The 18,498-nt window shown below is 48.3% G+C and overlaps 1 protein-coding gene across 2 annotated transcripts in view; it reads left to right on the top strand.

Moving 5' to 3' along the window:
* The window catches only part of LOC311526261 (uncharacterized protein), a 102,673-nt gene that overhangs the window by 7,215 nt on the left and 76,960 nt on the right, over positions 1–18,498 (top strand). The gene's annotated exons all lie outside the window — the stretch shown is intronic.

Below are 18,498 nucleotides of genomic sequence, written 5' to 3'. Positions count from 1 at the left end.
TAATGGGGCTGAGCTCTGCTTATGACTAACAAAGAGGGGCGGGAAATGGGCTCTGTTGGTTCATTGCTACTGTCCTTCCACTGAAAAATCTGCAAATGCAAACACCACCTTGCTTGTGTCTGATCATTTCCCAGGTGACAGAGCTGTAATGAGCAGATCCTTTTATTATTTCCATTTAGCCGTTTCTCTGTGGGATGCAGGAGTTGAGCTGCAGGATGAAGTTGTTGCCACTTGTCCTGGGCTTTGCAAAACGCCCACCTCAGGCTGTTCTGCACTTTATGGGCTATTTAACCCCCCTCCGTCCTCTCCCCTCCCCAAATACAAATCTCCTTATAAAGTCCATTTACCAGGCAATTGCCCTCAGACTGTGATCGCTCCCACTTTATGATCTGACCAAATCAGACACCAGCTGGAACAAGGAAATCATTTGTTTTTATGAAGAAGTTTTAACGGGAACTTCTCCCTTCCCTCAAGTCCTAGGAAATAACTGGTTGACAAGTTTAATCCTTTGCTGGCATCAGGCCTGTCTACTTCCAATGAAACTGCTGTTTCTCAGGTACCTTTCCAGGCTGGGAAGCACCTGGCTGCAAACAGCTCGCCTCCCGAAACAGGAAGTCCTGCTCTGGCAGGGCTGCTCTTGGGCAAGAAAGGACAAGAGACCCCAGAGGACCTGAGGCATGTAGGTGGATGTGTCCCCAGTTAGCTGGGGAAAGGTCTGAAAGTGAAACTGCCTGGACTTGTTTATGGAAAAATGTTTTTTTTTAAAAAAGCAGCAAAGGCATGAGGGTGGTTGTAGTATTGTCAGCCCCCGAGTGTTCCAAAATCATGAATCCGGCCTCCCAGTGTCTGGGAATTTAAAAGAATAATAATAATTTTTGGCTCTATATTTGCCTTCATTGCTTCAAACTTTTGTCTGCAACCAAGCTGGCTAGAAATGTCCTCTTTCTTTCAATCAAAACAGAGATGCTCATTCGCATCCATGAGTGGGGCCTTATGAAAAGTGCCCGATATCTCAGGAGCGGCAAGAGAATTGGCGAAGCTGCCCGGGACCCCGTCCCTGAGTTAGGGAGAGCTCAGAATGACCTCATCATCCCAGGAAGCCAATCCTTGCCCTGGGCTAGAGAGAGAGAGCAGAGAAACCCCATTACGTGAGCCAAGCTTCCTTCAGCTCATGGCTAGACCCCATTGCCCCAGGGAGTCCATGCTGTGGAACTGGAGGAAGGGGGCAGTTGCTCCCCAAACCTCAGTTTTCCCCCCCTCCCTCCTGACTTCTTGCCTTCTCCCCCACACCCCTGACTCTGCAGGATATGACATAATCCCATATAACGTTCTATAGGCTGATGCAACGTTACCGCACCCCACCCCGAATCTTTCTGCAATGTCGCCCCTGCATGCAGGGTTATTCAGAGTTCACGACAGCAGTGAAAAGCAGCAGATGCTTGTTTAGCAGGGGCAGGGACCACAACTTATTATTCACACAGTCTAAGCGCTCAGTTCCAATGGGAGTTTATATGGCCAGCATCTGCCCTCTGCTGGTGAGATCCAGACGTGCATGGCTTATTCCCAAATTTCTGGCACAGAGTAACAGAGAGAAACCATATTGATCCCCTGGTGGCCCCTCCCTGGCTGCCAGAGCCGGATTGTTCCCTATAGACTGTTCCTTGAGGCCTCATCCAGCCTAATTTTAAATGTCCTGGCAATCGGGCCCCTCTCTGCTTCCCTTCAGAGAGACTGTTCCTCAGCCTAATACATCCTGCTCACAGGCATGTGTTTGTAATGCTTGGCATTAATTTTCCTTTGCTTAATTTCATCCCATTTAGAGCTGGTAAAACTATTCATTGTAAACAATTTATCCAGCAGGTATGGCTGGTACTTTCTGTTACTGAGCTGTCCGGGAAGAGCTGCCCCCCCTTTGAATTAATCTTTTCCCATTGTTCAGTGAATACAATTTATGACCACATTTGAGCTCTGGGTTGTTTGCGAATGATTTGTAGCAAGTGACTGGTCAACTATTTGATGTTCAGAATGGTCTAGTAAAGCTTTGGGATGGGTCATGTGGCATTGTTTCTGTTTCCTGATTGGATAGCCTCATCTCCGTAAACTACTTCTGCTTCCCTGCCAAACAAATGTAAATTAATCCTCACACAAAATTTGGCTTCTCAGTTAAATGAATCTGTGTCACGAGCCACAATTTCTCTCTTCTCGAACAAAATTTCACTTGGACGCACCTCCACAAAGAATAAACCAATGCAAGCAGGTGGAATCCAAACCTGGTTTCTAATTCTGTCTGTTCTCCTCGGGCTTTACACAGTGTGAAGCCAGTTTTGGAATGCCTTCCCTCTCCCCAGGTACCACACTAAATAATCACCATCCCCCTGAGGTGCATAAACACCTCAGATATTTGCAGACTGTTATCATGGCTCTCACCCAACACGCACTTAGTTGTTGCCTAGTCAAGCTTGACAGTTTCAGCTCTTTTAATCTTTCCTTAGAAATCAGTCCCTCAGGCCCTTTAATCTGTTTTCTCTCCCTCCCCTGCCTTCAGTTGCTTCCAATTTGTTGACATATTCTCGACGCTGGGTTGCCCAGTTGAACACAGCGTTACAGGTGCAATCTCACCAGTGTCATGCAGGGGCTTCCGGGAGGGATGATCGCCTTTTTGCTCTATGATCTGATGCTTCTTCATTTGCAGCCCAAAATTACATTGGCGTCTCTTTTTGCATATTTGTTCTGTGTGGATTCCAGAGCTCACAAATTGCACTGAAGCCCTTTTTACGCTTTGCCTAATGATGACAAACATACTGGAATACTCACAATCGCTCACTTGAGGACGGCTTTGTCAAAACCTTCCTATTCCAAGGAGTTTTTGTAGGGAGTGTGCAAAGTGGGAGGGGGTGCGGGGGAGGAGTTAGACATGGCGGGTTCTCACCATTTTTAATTAGAATTGTTCCTGTTTTGCAAGAGGGATCGGAGGTTATTATTTATGGATACAAGGCGGCTCAAAAAAATTCCAAGCACCATCTGTTTGAGAGAGAACAGGAAGAATTTCAATATGCTTCAGACCTTGAACAGTAATGTTTGTATCACAGGCTCATAAAATCAATTTCTAATAGTTACAGGTACCCCCTTAGGAATTTAAATAGTCTGTTAACAAAGTTAGTACATCTGCCAAGCAAGTACATTAAGTGTACACACAGTATTGTGTGTATATACACACATGCGTGAGCCCCCCAACGCACTGTACAGCACTGTGTAGACACATGCACAGTGCATGCATTCACTCAGGTTATGTGTATAAAATATTCCCTCAGGCAGAGGTGTATATGCAGATCCAGACAGGAACATCGTGTGTCAAACCCGAGGACACTGAGCTTTTATCTAGTGCCCCTCACTAACCTGCCCTGAAATACTGAGGCACCAGGGGAAATACTTGGCCCGACACTCGGCCCATGTCCCATTCCAGTTCTCCTCCTGCCGGGCCTACCCTCTTCTAAATGGTCTCCCACCCAAGCTGCCTAGCTGTCCGTCCTGCGGCTACTTAAAGACGGATGGGGCCATGACCACGGCGGACGGTTTCACTCTCGACACCCCACTGCGAGCTCCTTCCCTTTAGACTCAATGCTGGGAAGTCCCTGCCTCCTCTCTTCCTCCCTCTACCCCCAGCCTCTGCTGCAGGCCCAGCTGTGTAGAAGGAGGGGTAGCACCTGGTACCCGGGCAAGATGGGTGTTGTTGTGGGGGCAGGCACAGGAGAGGGGAGGGGTTTACCTGGTGGGTGGGAAGTAGACCCTTATAGAACTCATTACAGGCCGGAGTCCTTAACCAGCCTCTCTGTCAGTGGCTACAGACTTTCCCTCGTCCCCAGCACAATGCCCCCACTACCCAGACCCTGAAAACTTAGCCAGTCCCCAGGAAGCATCCATAGGCTGTAACTAGGAAGAAAGGAAGAATGTAGGTTGAGTATCAGTCTCCCATTATGTGTCCCGGTGAGGGGCGGCAACAAACTGCAGCCTCTGCAATCTGTGCTTGTTTCCCTGAGGCAGGGAAGAGTCCGGTCCTCCACCTGCGCATGAATTTGTGTATCTGCAGAAGCGGATTCTCCCCAGTGCCTGAAAGGGGTTGATTTCCCACCAGATGTTGGGGGAATAATCTTGGCCCAAGTCGGTGGCAAGTACCGAGGTGGAAATTGACGTTCAGGTGTGGGAGGTCGGGATAGTCTGACCCACAGCTGGACTCGGCCTTTTCGTCCAGGGGGGCTGTATTTTGCTAGTTCTTCTCTGAGCCTCACTAGGAGATTGTGGGAGCGTCTGTCACCATACTGGGGGTTTGAGGTCATGTGTTTGCAGCTCCCAGTGCCTGGTGCAGCAAAGGGTTGGGCCCCCTTTCCAGAGTTCATGGAATGTGATCGTGTCATGGTGGGAAATAGACTGGCTGGAGTCAAAGTTTTGGGTTTGTCTCAAAGGATTGAGGAGAAGAAGCCATGTGAGATCCAGCTACTGAAGGTTCGTCTACGCTGCACTCAGAGCTGTGACTGCTGCCTGTGTCGGCAAACCCACACAAGCTTTGATCTAGCCAGCTCCAATAACAATAGCCGGCAGCGTGGCCAACTGCCATTCAATTAAAGTCACCGGATGGGCCTTGCAAAGTCGCTCGATGATGCAAAAATTGCTAACCTCCCGAGAGTCTGTATTACGGCTGCTCTCCGCACTAGTTCGGTATGGCCTGCCCCACGTCTAGCTCCTCCCCTCCTGGCCAGGGCCTGGCAGCAGCGGCTGTGGGTCGAAACTTCTTCCTCAGCTACTTTGCAGTGGGCTGGTGCCTGCTGATGGTGGCATGTGTCCCTATCAGAGTGGGCCTGTTGATCACAGCATGGTTGGGGTGGTGCCTGGGATTGAGGCTCTGGTGCTCTCGCACATGGTGTCTCCCAAATCCTAGAGGCTAATGGGTCTTCAAGGCCACTCTGTTTCCGTGGTTTGTAAGAGCCCCCAAGGGGCATTCCAGCCATACAACCCTTATCTCCCCTACACTGGGGGTCAGGGAGGGGAGGGCGTACTGTAGAATCAACTAGGCAGGATTCCCCGATACCAGGGAACTCCCCAGCTTCTGCTGAGGGCAGCTTGAAGTGCCTCTTGTGCTGTTTGAGCAGGACTGAGCCCGCGGCCCAGTGGTTCATGGTGTCATTAACAATCTCTTTGTGCTAACGTTTGTCCTTGTAGAAAACGCTCCGACGTGTGCGATGCGGTGCCAGGCTTTCCACGCTTCCGACCTGACAGAGAATATATTCCGTATAAGCGATAGCGGGACATTGGATTTTTGACCACAGCTCTCTCCCCCTGGGAACAGGTGGTTTCCATTTAAGTATCGTCCATGAGAGTCAGTCAGGGTAGTTACGTCTGTCAGTTGAGCGCGGCAGGTTTGTGACTTTTGGCAGAGAGAGGCCCTGGGAAATGAGCCGTTTGTGTTTTCTTGGGCCTGTTTATCCTGTTCGTTCTCGAGCCGTGTCCTGTTTTCACTGGTTGTAAGGCAGGTGCTGCTACCTGGCTGAGGGCTACTTCTCTACATGCGCAGACTTATGCCTGTTGCAGATGCTGTTTCTTCTCTTCCTCCCATTCTGGTTTGTTCCTTTCCAGGTGCTTCTGCCTTTAGTAGCCGGAGTCCTGATTTTAGCGGTTCATTTCAGCTAAATACAAGAGTATTGATCTCTGATTTCTGTTCTGATACTAGAAACTTCTGCTCATTATTTTGTAAATCTTATCCTGCCATCCAGGAGATGGCTTCTGAGTCAAGGGAGGAGAAGTGCTATGTTTCTAGAAAACGTTAATTTCCCTGAATCACGGCTGTGTTGTTGCATGAATAGAGAGAGATACTGAGGGGTTTGCTTTCCATTCCTCCTCGTTCCTCTATAATTATTTGTGGTGTTTTCCTTTCTGACTGTTGTTCCAGTAATTGCAGACGGTCTCGTTCCAGACATTTATTCTTTCTGCGAACATCAACATGTTGGTTTTTGTTCTAGGGCTCCAGTCTGTGGCTAAAATCTGGGAATGGTACTTCAGGGTCTCTGAGAATATTTCCCTTTTGGGCTCCCTGTGTCCTGAGGGCACTGCCTTTGTGAGCTGGGATTTGGCATTCTTGGCCATGCATAACTGCTGCCAGGCATGGTGATTGGTGGGTTTCATATTTGTATGTATTGCTGTGTTTTGCACTTTACTTTGTTGTTCTCCATGTCCAGCGAAAGGGCGAGAGGCTGGCAGTTTACGTAATGGAGGGACTGTTTGGGTTGTGGACAAACCCACAACACCCTTTGTGCAGAGGCTGTGCTGTGTGTTGGAGAGCGTCTCGGTGGGGCTGTAGAGAACAAAGTCAGAAGGCAGCAGGTAGCTAGCTGGCTGCCCTCACGCACTGGGATTGGAGCGGGGGCCTGGCTAAGGTGTGCAGGGGTCTGAGACAGCTCTGGCAAGGAATGACACTAAGGCACTTCTGGATCTGTTTGTTGCTGCTGGGGTTTGCTGAAGGCTGGAGCCAGGGTGCTGCGCACACAGAGAGGAGGAGGCCCTCCCTGCCCCAGAGAGCTCTGGTCTAGGACAGGAGAAAGGAAATGTGCGGACACATCCATGGCTCCAACATAGCCCCACTTGTACGGCATGCAGCCAGACCCTGGAGGGGGATGCTTTTAGTCTCTTCCTCTTGGAAGGTCTTGCTTGTTTTATTATGAGTGAGTTTTACAGCCCCACTTCCCTCCTCCCCCCCACCCGTGAAGCACGCTAGGCGCTGTACGGCACAAAGAACAAGACGAGGGCCGCGCGGTGAGGAGCAGACAGCTTTAAATCATGACTCACCTGGCTTTAAATCATGACTCGGCGACAAGTAAAGTGAGCGAGTGGCATAGCTCTTCTTGGCCCTTTTCTCTGGCACACACCCCCCCCCGGGTCCCTCCGGTACTTACAACAGCTCAGAGCTGCTTCTCCTCCCACCCCTCTCACCATCGCTGAAGTGAAGGACTGTAACCTCCCCTCCCAGGTGTGCACCCTTTTGTCCCCTCACCGGTCCCCCATAAACAGCCTCTCCTGCACCCCCAGCTCCACCCTGGCCTCCGGTGACATGAAAGGCTGAGCAACTCCCTGCCTCTCCTGACTAACACAAAGCAAAGGGCTGCTGGCCTCTTCCCATCGCTAATACAGATCCAGGGAAAGCAAGGGGCTGTCAGACGCTGGCATGGAGACACAGAGCAAACACATGCAGTGTCTGTCACTTGGGGATTTCTGGCCTCTTCTTTTGACACGGGCCCAGCGCTGCGTCTCCGCTCAGGAACATCTGTTTCTTTTGCTTGCCGTGTCTGAAGGCAGCAGGCTGCAAGGAGAGGAGATGGCTTGCGGATCACAGGGCCCTGCTCTTGTTGCTCTCTAGGCAGACTTCCCCCTTCTCCCCCCCGATCCATTTTGAGGGAGGCAGCAGAGCTGGCGGGAAGCCTCACCCCGCACCCCCACCCCTCGCTGCGCTCGTCTCCTTGGGTTTCACTTCAAAGCGCTCTTGCAGCTGTCTGGCCCTTGGAAACACGATGGCGACTGTGACGCAGGGGGAGTGGGGCCTGTGGTGCGGGGACCTGGAACACTTTGCCTTTTTCCTTTTACTCACCTTCAACGTGGATCGCAGCCCATCCCCTCCTCGCCTGCTCAGGCTGCCTTACCCAGCAGACTCAACCGAGGCCTGGCTCCTGGGTACGTAAGCAGAGCTGGGCACAGGCCCATCTCTCTGGATTTGAACATTCTCGGTTACTCAGCGACAACTGTTAAGTCATATTTGCACTACGGACAAGTCTTAAGGAGCTAAACAATGGGAAATGCCCCCCAAGCCCCAGCCTCTGCCTGGAGACAGGAAAAATGGGGACCCCTGCATGCACTTGGTTATAGATCTCTGGGGACAGTGAGAAAGACGCAGGGACAGGGTGGTCCCCACTGGGAAGACAGGGAGCAAGCAGAGGAGGTCTGGGTTTTGTGGGTAGTCCTGCAATGCACAGAGTGGTTGTTGGGGGTAGTGTGCAAAACTGGCAAGACTCTCCACTTGCCCTGCCCCCATGGTGGTGCCACTCGGTGCACGTCTTCTGCCATGCCCTATGTTACAGCCGCTTGAGGGCTGCTTAGTAATGCCCACCGGGCATCAAAGGCACAGCCTGGGATCAGCATTGCAGACTCGCAGCCTGACCATGCCTCCTCTTCGGTAACTACATGCGCGTTCCTCTTATGCCAGTGGCAAGGAGGGTATGTGATGTACAATCGCTTGAATCACGGCGGTTGCAGGCTACTGAAGGATCCTCCTCATTTGGGAGTGATCCTTGGTGGGCCATTAACTCAGCTTTTGTACCCAAAGTGCCTGGATGGTGAGGCACAAAGAGGGCACAAGACACCAGAGGATCATTAGTAACTAAGGGCTGCTATGTTCACCTAGACGTTCATCCCCAGCTAAACGTCCCTTGATGGTTTGGAGACAAGAAAGGCTAGAACATAAGAATGGCCCTAGTGAGTCAGACCAAAGGTCCATCTAGCCCAGTATCCTGTCTTCTGACAGTGGCCAGTGCCAGGTGCCCCCGGGGGAATGAACAGAAGAGGTAATCACCAAGTGATCCATTCCCAGCTTCTGGCAAACAGAGGGTAGGGACACCATCCCTGCCCATCCTGGCTAATCGCCATTGAGAACAGACAAGACGTGCTTGCGTGTCCTCGGACTCTTCTGCCCACTATTTTAATTGGGTCCAGTGAAACAGGCAAGTCATATGGGGCCACCAATAGCTTCCGTCCATTCTTCCCAGCTGTTCTCAATTGCTGTATTTCCTCGTTCTCTTTCACCACCCTGATCCCAGGCGTTGTTTTCCTTCGCTGCTTCCAAGAATGAGGCGCCCACTGTTTGTGCATGTAGAATCTTACTTTTAAATCCAGGATCCTGGAGAGTTGCCAAGACATGCTTGGTGTTGTCAAATATTTTGGCAACTCATGTCTCTAATTTAGTCTCAAACATCTTCACTAGGGAAACGGCATCAGCTGAGCAGCAAGTTGACTCCCTGCATGGCTGCTGAGTGAGCTGCTTCCCAGACATTCGCCGGGGAGGCACAGCCAGAACGACTTGGCTCTAGCGGGCTGAGTTAGCGCGAATATCCGGCGTACGCTGCAGAAAAGGGAGCAAATGCTTTCACGAGGGCATCATTCCAGTCCTGATGGAGGAGTGACCTCCCTTTGTCCCTGCCTGTCCCCTTAACCCCAGCGCTTGGGTGTCTTTGAAAAGAAAAGATGTCACGTAACTTTTATTACATCCGAAAGAAAATATCCCCTGGGGGAAATCTCAAAAACTGTCTTCTTGGCAATATGTCTTTACAGGATCTGTCTTCCTCTTCTACTCTAGTCAATGTCCCTTTCAGCTATTTGTCTTTCTGTGGTCCTGGCACATGTGATATGCGCAGCCATGGCCCCACTGACAGTCTCAAGAGCCTGAGAACTCACTGAAAGCCTGGTCTCGGGCCAAGAGCCCAAGGTTAGGCAAATATGTGGATAGCTTGCAAACAGCCCACATATGTTGGCTTGCGTGCAGCTTTAAGAATCAGGTGTGTGATCCTTTTAAAGGATCCGTTTTTTCCGACATTCAGCAAACACACAGTCCTAGATCAGTGCTGGGCTGGGAGAATGTTTGTTTGCTAACTGGTCAGTCTGAGCCTGCTAGGAAAATGAGTCTGTGGTTGGTAAAAGACTGAAGGGAGCTAATTAATGGCCATCTAAGCAAGAGTGCCAAAGGTAAGTATCAAACTAGAGAGCAGATGTTTTCACTAGAAAATGTTTCCTCGTCTTGGATGCTGTAATGATTAATCAAACAGTGCCTCCAACAGTAGGTGGTGCTGTACCTTTAAGTTAGTACCAAACTGGAGCCCTTTCGGCATGAATGACTGCTGGCCCTGTATGGGGGTTCTTGAGCTATTTCAGGGCTTGGATGATCTCTTAATAGGGTGTATGTGTCTCATGGATGCCAACCTTCTCATTCATAATTGATAATTCATAATCCCATGGGCTAGCTAGCTCCTAACCCATACCATATTCATGGCATCTATAGCAATTGCTTTCATGGAAAAGTCCTCTCAGGACAGTATTTTATATATATTTTAGCTTCTTTTAAAGCAGCTAGAAACAAGGAGGGGCCAACTCTTCGGAGACCACTTCTGGCTCACAAGCCACAGTGTGGTGTAGTAAGATGAAGTTTTTGGTGGGGGTTTCCCAGCCGCCTGCATGTGTTGCGGTGATCTGTAGTGTCCTCAATATATTTTATCACAGACAATATTTATAATAGCTGACAGTGGCTTCAGGATGGCTGCAGCACCTTGCTCTTAGAGAAGATTTCTGGTCATTCATATATGACAGGAACTTGGGAAGATTTACCAAACCCTGAACTCTGACTCTCTGTGAATAAGGAGGCAGAGTACCTGACAGTGTTTGTGCATAGCAATGCTTGGACCCATAATAAGGGTCTGTCCCACAGGCAAGACCTTTGCTGGCAAGAAACTGATTTGAGACTGGCCCCAGTCGTATGATCTAGGCCAGGCTTCCAAAGCCAAATACCCTTATCACATGACTGGAATCTGTTTTCACTGACTCTAGTGTTTACTGTTGCAAGACATCCTATAATAGGTGATAGATAAAGATTTCAACCAGGAAAATGATGAGTCTGAATCTCTCATCTACTACAGCAGATATAACCTTCCCTTTGAAAAGGAATTAGAGGAAACTTCTTATGTGGCATGCAGAGACAAGGCACCATTAAAAGTCCAGAGGGGCCGCAAAATCTCCTGAAAGCCTTGTCTCTAGCAGGAAGAAATGGTGCTGGGTTTTTAAAATCTATTTAAGATGTGGTTCTTCTCTGAAAAGGGCTCTGTCATAATGTGATCATGGGGTTCTATTTATTAAGTCTTAATGGTTCCAAATCAGAAGTGCTCATTTTACAAGTCTAAATGCTCTTTTTTAATTGTCAGCTGTCCAAATTCAACCTGGGACCTGAAAGTCAAGCTGGGTTATTTCCTTCTCAAGCAGCATTACCAGTAAAAAGGTTTATTATGCCAAATTATGCAAATAGTGCCAACCTGTGCAACCTCGCTGTAACTGATCGGCATTGAGTAAACAGGTTTATTTTTATGGCTTCAAAGAATAGAATCCAACTTTCTCTCTCCCAGAGCTTTATTGGCTCTACAGGGCTAATGGAAATAAAAAGCAGAATAACTGATTTTGTCATTAAAATCTACAAATATGGTCTGATAGATGATCTATTAAGTTAAAAAGGTACCATATGTGTACAATCACTTTTCAGAATAGAGCTGCACTTTAAGAGAGAAAGGGAACTGATTTTAAGCCAAGTCTGACATACCTGCTTAGCAGCAATTGCAGGCTCACTTGCTTTATAAGAAAACAACCCAGCAGTGGGGAGAACTGGGTCTTGGAATTCATTCTGAATCCAGGTTGGCAAGGCGAGGATTGGTGAAGAAAAGCACTTTCAAGCTCAAATGTGAATTGAGAAAACTCTTTCAGAGGATCATAGATTTTTAAGGCTAGAAGACCCCTATCTAGTCTGACCTCCCACATAACACAGTCTGGAGAACTTCACCCGGAGCTGAGCTAGAGCAGATCTCTTAGAAAGACATCCAGGCTTGATTTAATGACTTTAGGTGATGAATCTACCCCATCCCTTAGAAAGTTGTTGCAATGGCTCATTACCTTTGCTGTTAAGAATGTGCACTTTATTGTGACTAAGGTGTAGACGGAGGAGGACAGAGAAGCAGGAAACTGGGGAGCAGATGTGACTGTGGCTCAGTGACAAAAGGCAGCATGGTCTGGGAGATAAGGGATTAGCTGTGAGTTGAGAGACCCAGGTTCTGCTCCCACACCTACCACTGACTTACTGTGTGAGCTTGGGAAAGTCTGTTTCTCTCTCCCATAATTTTTCTGTCTTGCCTATTGTAAGTTCTTCAGGGCAGGGACTGTCTCTCACTCTGTGGCTAATACAGCACCTAGTATAATACATTCTTTCGGGGCCTTCTGGTGCTACTATCATACATATAATTAATAATAATAATTAATAAACAGAAAGGAGAACCAAGGGCGCTGGTCAGTCACACCCAGCTGCTTGCATGATTTCTCAAAGGTTATGAAGGAGATTAAAATAGCAAATTTTTTTTTTTTCTGGCAGTGCTGCCATGGCTTTAGTGATATTGGTACGTGAGATAGCTTGATCAAAGCAAGCCAGAGATGTCTACACGTGCTACAGCCACACCTCTGGTTGCAATTTAGACATACCATTAGATGCTGAATACTGCCAACCCTGAGCATTCAAAAATCATGAGGTTAAAAAAAAAATCGTACATTTTTAAAGCCAAATAGTAAATGTTGGGTGCTTTTTTATTTGCCTTCTGGTTTCCAGGCTTTTAGGGCTCACACTTTCCTTTGCCAGCACAAGGGCAAGAAACTAATTTCTTAAAAAACAACAACCGCGAACTGAGATTCTCCCATAGGCACATGACTCCAGGAGCTGGGGCTTCTAGAAGGACACCAGATGGCATGAGAGTTGGCAACACTGCTTTCTGGGTTTCTGGACACACACATAGCCACTCTGCCTTCTCAGCCGGGGTGACTTCTTTCAGACCAAACCCACAAAAGAACAAGTGTGTGTGAGAGAGAGCACAATGACTCACTGCTGCATTCTGCAGATGAGCGGAGCTCAACATGAGAGCTGCTCGGCTCGCAGCAGGAAGGTTCATCTCCATTTGCAGGGGCTGCACAGGAGAGCAGGAGGCCAGCTCCTTTCAGCGACAAAATTGCACCCTCCACACGGTTCTGCAGCATTGCCTAAAGAAATCAGACTGCTTTACAGTCAATGTTATTTTTACTTTGTTTGCACATGTGCAGCTCTGTGCAGATATTTTAGTCATCTACTAATTCTGTGCCGTTCTGGCTTCCTTTTGATGAGCTCATTGTATGTCGTGGTACTCCTCACTTCCTCCCTGTGCGTTAGCCGTTCTCCTCCTTTCACAGGCGGGGAACTGCCCGAGGTCGCACAAGTGGGCAGCAACAGAATTCAGGATTTCCTGGCCTTTAGTGCTATGTCTTTGCCACAAATCCATCTCCCCACCGCCACTACTGCCTGTCATGTTGAGTGTGAGGGATAGGCTTTGTAGAGAAATGCCGAAAGTATGTTGTTGGGGTTTTTAAGTGGGGCATGTGGGAATTGTTAGCAGAGTTGATGACAGTTGAAAAAACACTTCCAAAGACAATCTTCCCAATGAATCAGGTGTCTGGTGGCCCCCACTGGTGAGAGGCTGGCACTTCAGTTTCCATCTCAGGCGCTGGAGGGCATTATCTGGGATCTCAATGCCTGGACCTTGGTTGTTAAGCCTGCGTCAGACCCAAGACTTAGCTGGAGTCAGCCCTCCTGGTTGCTCAGGGTTAATGTTGTGTTGATCATCGGCCTGTTTGTTTGTTTAACTTGCTTTCTTGTGTGATTAGCACCATGCTGATTTCAACTGAATTGCACCAAGAGCAGAAGCCTCAAGGATTTTCCCCGGACACCTGACATTAGAACTGGAAAGTAAAGCCACGTTTGCTTGTGCTTATTGGAAGTGTATGTGGAAAAACTGGAGGGGAATAGTATGAAGAATGATGGGAGAACTTATCATTAGTTTAGGTAGTGCACGTAGGCACCAGCAGGGGAAGGTTTTCTCTGAAAGGGGGCTCAGGAAATAACACTGAAGCAAAGAATAATGGCCTTTCTCTGGGACACTGAGAGCCTTAAATCCTCCATTAATAACTCACATCGTTATTGCCTTGTCTGGAAAGGGCCTTGCACACGTGCATGGCTGTATGAAGGATTATCAATAGTTTGTGGTTAAATGAAATATTCTCATCTGATGATGGGAAGGGCAGATGGGGGATTGTTTGCTCAGAAGGTACGTGCTGGGGGATTGCCTTTCTGCTCACTTTTGGGAAGAGGCACGCTCGTATCTGTCTTCTAGCACCTGGGCCTTAAGGAAGGGCTCTGGTAAACTGAAACAGTAAATAGGATAAGCATCGGAGTGGGGTCTGATCTGTCCGAGGCCCATGGCAGAGCTGCAAAGTGTGGAAGAAAGCGTAGAACAGCTGGCATAGGCACAAGCATTTGCAATAGGAGGAGCGACAATTATACTAGCCATCATATTACTCCCACATATACATCAGCATGCTGCTTGGACATGCGTGCATGAAATAGGCTTGGTTAAAATATCCCTCCTGACGCTAATTGCAGCTCTCCTGGCATGTTCCATAGGGTCCGTATCTCCCCTCTCCTACACATTGGGAGTGACAGCATGTGCAATTGTGGTCGGCTGATGGAATGTTCTATTAGGGCTGCAAATCGAACACTTATCTCTGCCGTCAGCAGAATGGTAGGACTTGTGGTCGGGTAGGACTTGGGGCAGCTCTGCAAGGATTCTGTGACAGCAACAGTTGTCTTGTTCCCTGTGCGAGTTGTAACTATGACAGAAGAAGACGCTGTGGTTACAGCAGATTTTCCAGTGCAGCTGGAGCAGAGATTTTGGAGCTGTTTTGTGGTACGGCTGACAGGCTGCTCTGACAGCACTGATGTATGGGGTCCTGGAAAGTGGCTCCAAAGCCAAGTTAGAGGCATGTTGTTAAGATGCTTGCCACAACTTAGCCTAGCCTTGCTTTTAGTGCGCACAACTTTTTCTGTCATCATTCTTGTCGAGTCTGCGTCTTGCTAGGCTCCCTGTGAAAGAGAGCGCTGCTCTTCGTGCATGGAATCTCGTGCGTTCGGATGCGTGTACCGGGAACCAGCACAGACTCGGGATTTGGGAGGAATAATGCCCCCTTGCCCCTTCAAGAGATGGACTCATCTTGCTAATAATCCTGGGCCATGCTGTTACTGCAAGAATGCAAGTCTTGTTGCCTTCGTTCTGGAGCTCTTGGGCTTCCAGGGGATCAAGACCATTGCAAATAGAGGTAAAAATCAGAGCCAGACCGTGGGCTTGCTGCTGAGAGTCAGCAGAGGTTTGAGGGGCAGAGGGAGGGCGGTAAGCACAGATATGGTGATGAGGCAGGGCCTGGCAATGACATTGGTGATATTCTAAACCTGTTACTGTAGCCAGAGCACATAGAGGGTGCATCAAGGGTTTGAAAAGGTTTTCTAACTTTCAGCTTTTGGGGCTAAGAGGGTGAGGTGATATCTTCTACTGGACGAGCTTCTGCTGGTGCGAGAGACCCGCTATTGAGTGACACAGAGCTCTTCTTCAGGTCTGTGTAAGCTGGAAAGCTGGTCTCACCAACAGAAGTTAGTTCAATAAAAGAGATGACCTCCACCATCTTGTCTCTCTAATATCCTGGGACTGGCATGGCTACAACAACACTGCATGCAACCTTTGGGAGCTGTAATTGTCAAGGCTTGGTCCCTGCTGGAGGCCGAATCGGAGAAATTGAGTACAATCCGTTCAGGTGGGCTTTTTAGTGAAAAGGTGGGGGTACGGGAATCACTTTTGCCATTCTATTTTTTTTTCCCTAGGCAGCTCTAGTGGTTCACCTGTTTGGGGCAAAAGCTGAAAATAGTCTTTAGATCAGACACACATCTTTTGCAGGCCTAGTGAAAATCCATTTTGTATTCGTTAGAAAGATTTAAGATTTTAAAAAAACATATTTTGGTCATGGGCACTTTAATTTTTTCCTACACTGTGATGGCAAGGTTCACCCTTCCCCCAGGCCATTAACAATTTCCCAGCATTCTGTTCTGTGTATGTAAGAAAGTGGAGTGGATTTTTTCACTTAATGTACAAGAGCATGTGGAATGCATTCAGTGAGGGTGGGGATGGAATGAGGCAGACAAGGGAAGGAACCCTCCTCCATTCTATATATGATTACATCCACACGCAAAAGAAAAACACATTAAAAGAACATTAAGGTTGCAAAGTCAACTCTAAAAAGTTAGGACATGCCAGAAATAAGGTTGCTGGGGCAACCTTAATTTGGCCTCCTGGCGCACATGCGTTATGATATAGCCTTAAGTTACATCATCACATACTGGGGTTTTTTTTCCACACGACCCATTGAGTGATTGGAAAGTTATTCAATGTTCCTTTTTATCCTCCACGTTCAAGATCTGGTCCCAGGCTTCATTTACTGCACGCCATCCAAACCCTGCTCTGAATACAAAATCGTGAATTTCCTCCTAGGGGTCTCTATGGTGCTATCATCATTGTGTCTGAGGGCCTCACAAACATCAGTGTTTGTGAGCTTCACAACACCCTTGTGAGAAGAGGTGCTATTATTATCATCCCTGTTTTATACCTGGGGAGCTGAGTCACAGAGAGATGAAGGCCAAAATTGTCCATCAGTTTTGGATGCCCAGACTGACACCTGGGGCCTGGCTTTTGTTGTCAGAATCCGGAGCGTTTTTGTAACGCATGATATGTTCCAAGTACTTCAGTTGCAGTTGTAGCCAGAGCACTCTGCACTTCTGCAAACCTGGCCCCAGGTGTCTCATGTTGGGCACCCGGAAAATGAGGAACATGCAGTTAGTGGCCACATGTGAAAAGTCTGATGCAGGTGACTCACTGGGACAGCATCCAGTTCTCAAGGGACACTTTAAACTGCCTTAGCAGGCCCTCTTATGTCTTCCTGCAACCCCATGTCTCATTCACTACACACGTTTCAGCTTCCACAGCAAACGAGGCAGCGGTCCTGCAGATAACAGCCTCTTCTACGGCACAACCTCGATGCACTCCTAGAGCACTGTTTATCCTGTGCCTTGAAATGAGGTGGGGTCCTGTGGAAAACATAGCATATGCCCCCACAATTAAAAACTGTATCATAATGCATATGCATAGGCAAACTTGGCCAAATTTGGATGCATTTTCATTGGGACTGCAAAAGGCACATCCCTGATACCGGGGCAACCCACTGTTACATTTCAAAGCACTGAGGCCGTACAACGAAACAGTTGTAAGAATATTGTTAACATGGACAAACCAATGTGTTTTTTCGTGACCCGCTTCTGAGAAAAGGCTGACTTGTTTTAGCTGAAACTTCCCAAAGAAATTCAGCGTGGCATGAACCATTTCAGTACAAAGGGAGGAAGTCTGGCAACGTTAGGAGATACTGGAAAAAGGCTTCTTATAATGGGCAGTGCCGTGCAGCCTTAACTATAAGTGGTGCTACCAGCCTCGCCTATAAAATTGCAAAACTCCCTCTTATTCTATGACTGTGCAATGCCCAGCACAATGGGGCCCCAATCTCAGTTGTGGCATGGCCTCTAGACCCTGCCATAATACAAATAATAAATGGAAGGTGTATGTGGAAAGAGGCAAGGCTCCTTCAATTTCCTGCTGGCAGGGACAAGAAGCTGTTCCTTGGTCAGGCCACGTGAGGCCAGAGCTACGCTGTGAGTATAGGACAGTGAATGAACCTGCTATGGCCTAACCTTATTTCTCTGAACTGGGGCTGTTTGTACCATCTACCATGCATCCCATTCTGCATGTCTGGGCTGGCTGTTTATACCACAGCCAGCTGCACATGGTGAAACCAGCTTTGCAGCCCTCAATGCTTTTGCTTTGGCACCTGCCTGTGCCTGCTGGATCCCTTACCAAAAGGGCACAGCTAATAATTTCCAAGAATTTTTGCATCCCCTCCTCTCCCCCCCCCTTCTTTTTGAAATTGGAGGGCACCCCAGCAAACCCGCAATTCCTGCTTCCAGTGGATGAGTGGACTTGCAGATTTGCCCTTTACAAAATGGAGCCTTTATTGTGTGTGAAAGTTTGCAAAGAGGCTTGTGGTAGATGGGCAAGGCAGCTATCAAGCAGATAGAAAGCCCTCTGCCCCACACAATTGTCACTTCTCACAGAATATTTCACTATATACCTTTTCTCGCCCTACTGCATTCCTGACTTATCTTTAAATTGACAGGTTTCAGAGTAGCAGCCGTGTTAGTCTGTATTCGCAAAAAGAAAAGGAGGACTTGTGGCACCTTAGAGACTAACCAATGTATTTGAGCATAAACTTGTCTGCCTCATTTACAGCTGCAACATTTGGAGTTTGCCCCCAGTGGGAAGAATGCGACCGTCGTGAGATCTGTAGGAGACAAGAGTCAGGTGATAAAATTGGGTTGCTCTCACACAGTCTGAGATGGGTGGGATTGCTAGTCTAGCGGCAGGTGTTGTCAGGGAACCTCTGTCTGTCAGCGCAGCCAGCGAGGAATCTTCCGAGGTGCAGAGAATGTAGCTTGGCAGCACTTTCAAAAACTGGGCTGCAACTAAATCAATTTCCTAGTTGCTACAAGGAATAATGACTCCCTTGCCTCCCCAAGTCAGAGTGGCAGCTAGCACTGTCCTTCTGACGTACTGGAAAGCCACACTTGGCTGCTGGAAAGACTCACCACACTTCCGTATAAGACTTCCCGGCAGCGGAATAACTCTGCTTGACCAGTGGCCTCTAGTGCCATTATCT

The sequence above is a fragment of the Lepidochelys olivacea genome (genome assembly GCF_965140295.1).
Source record: "Lepidochelys olivacea isolate rLepOli2 genome assembly, chromosome: 9".
NCBI classification, from domain to species: Eukaryota; Metazoa; Chordata; order Testudines; family Cheloniidae; genus Lepidochelys; species Lepidochelys olivacea.
Note: the sequence above shows the minus strand (reverse complement) of the source record. Positions and strands in the feature narration are given on the sequence as shown.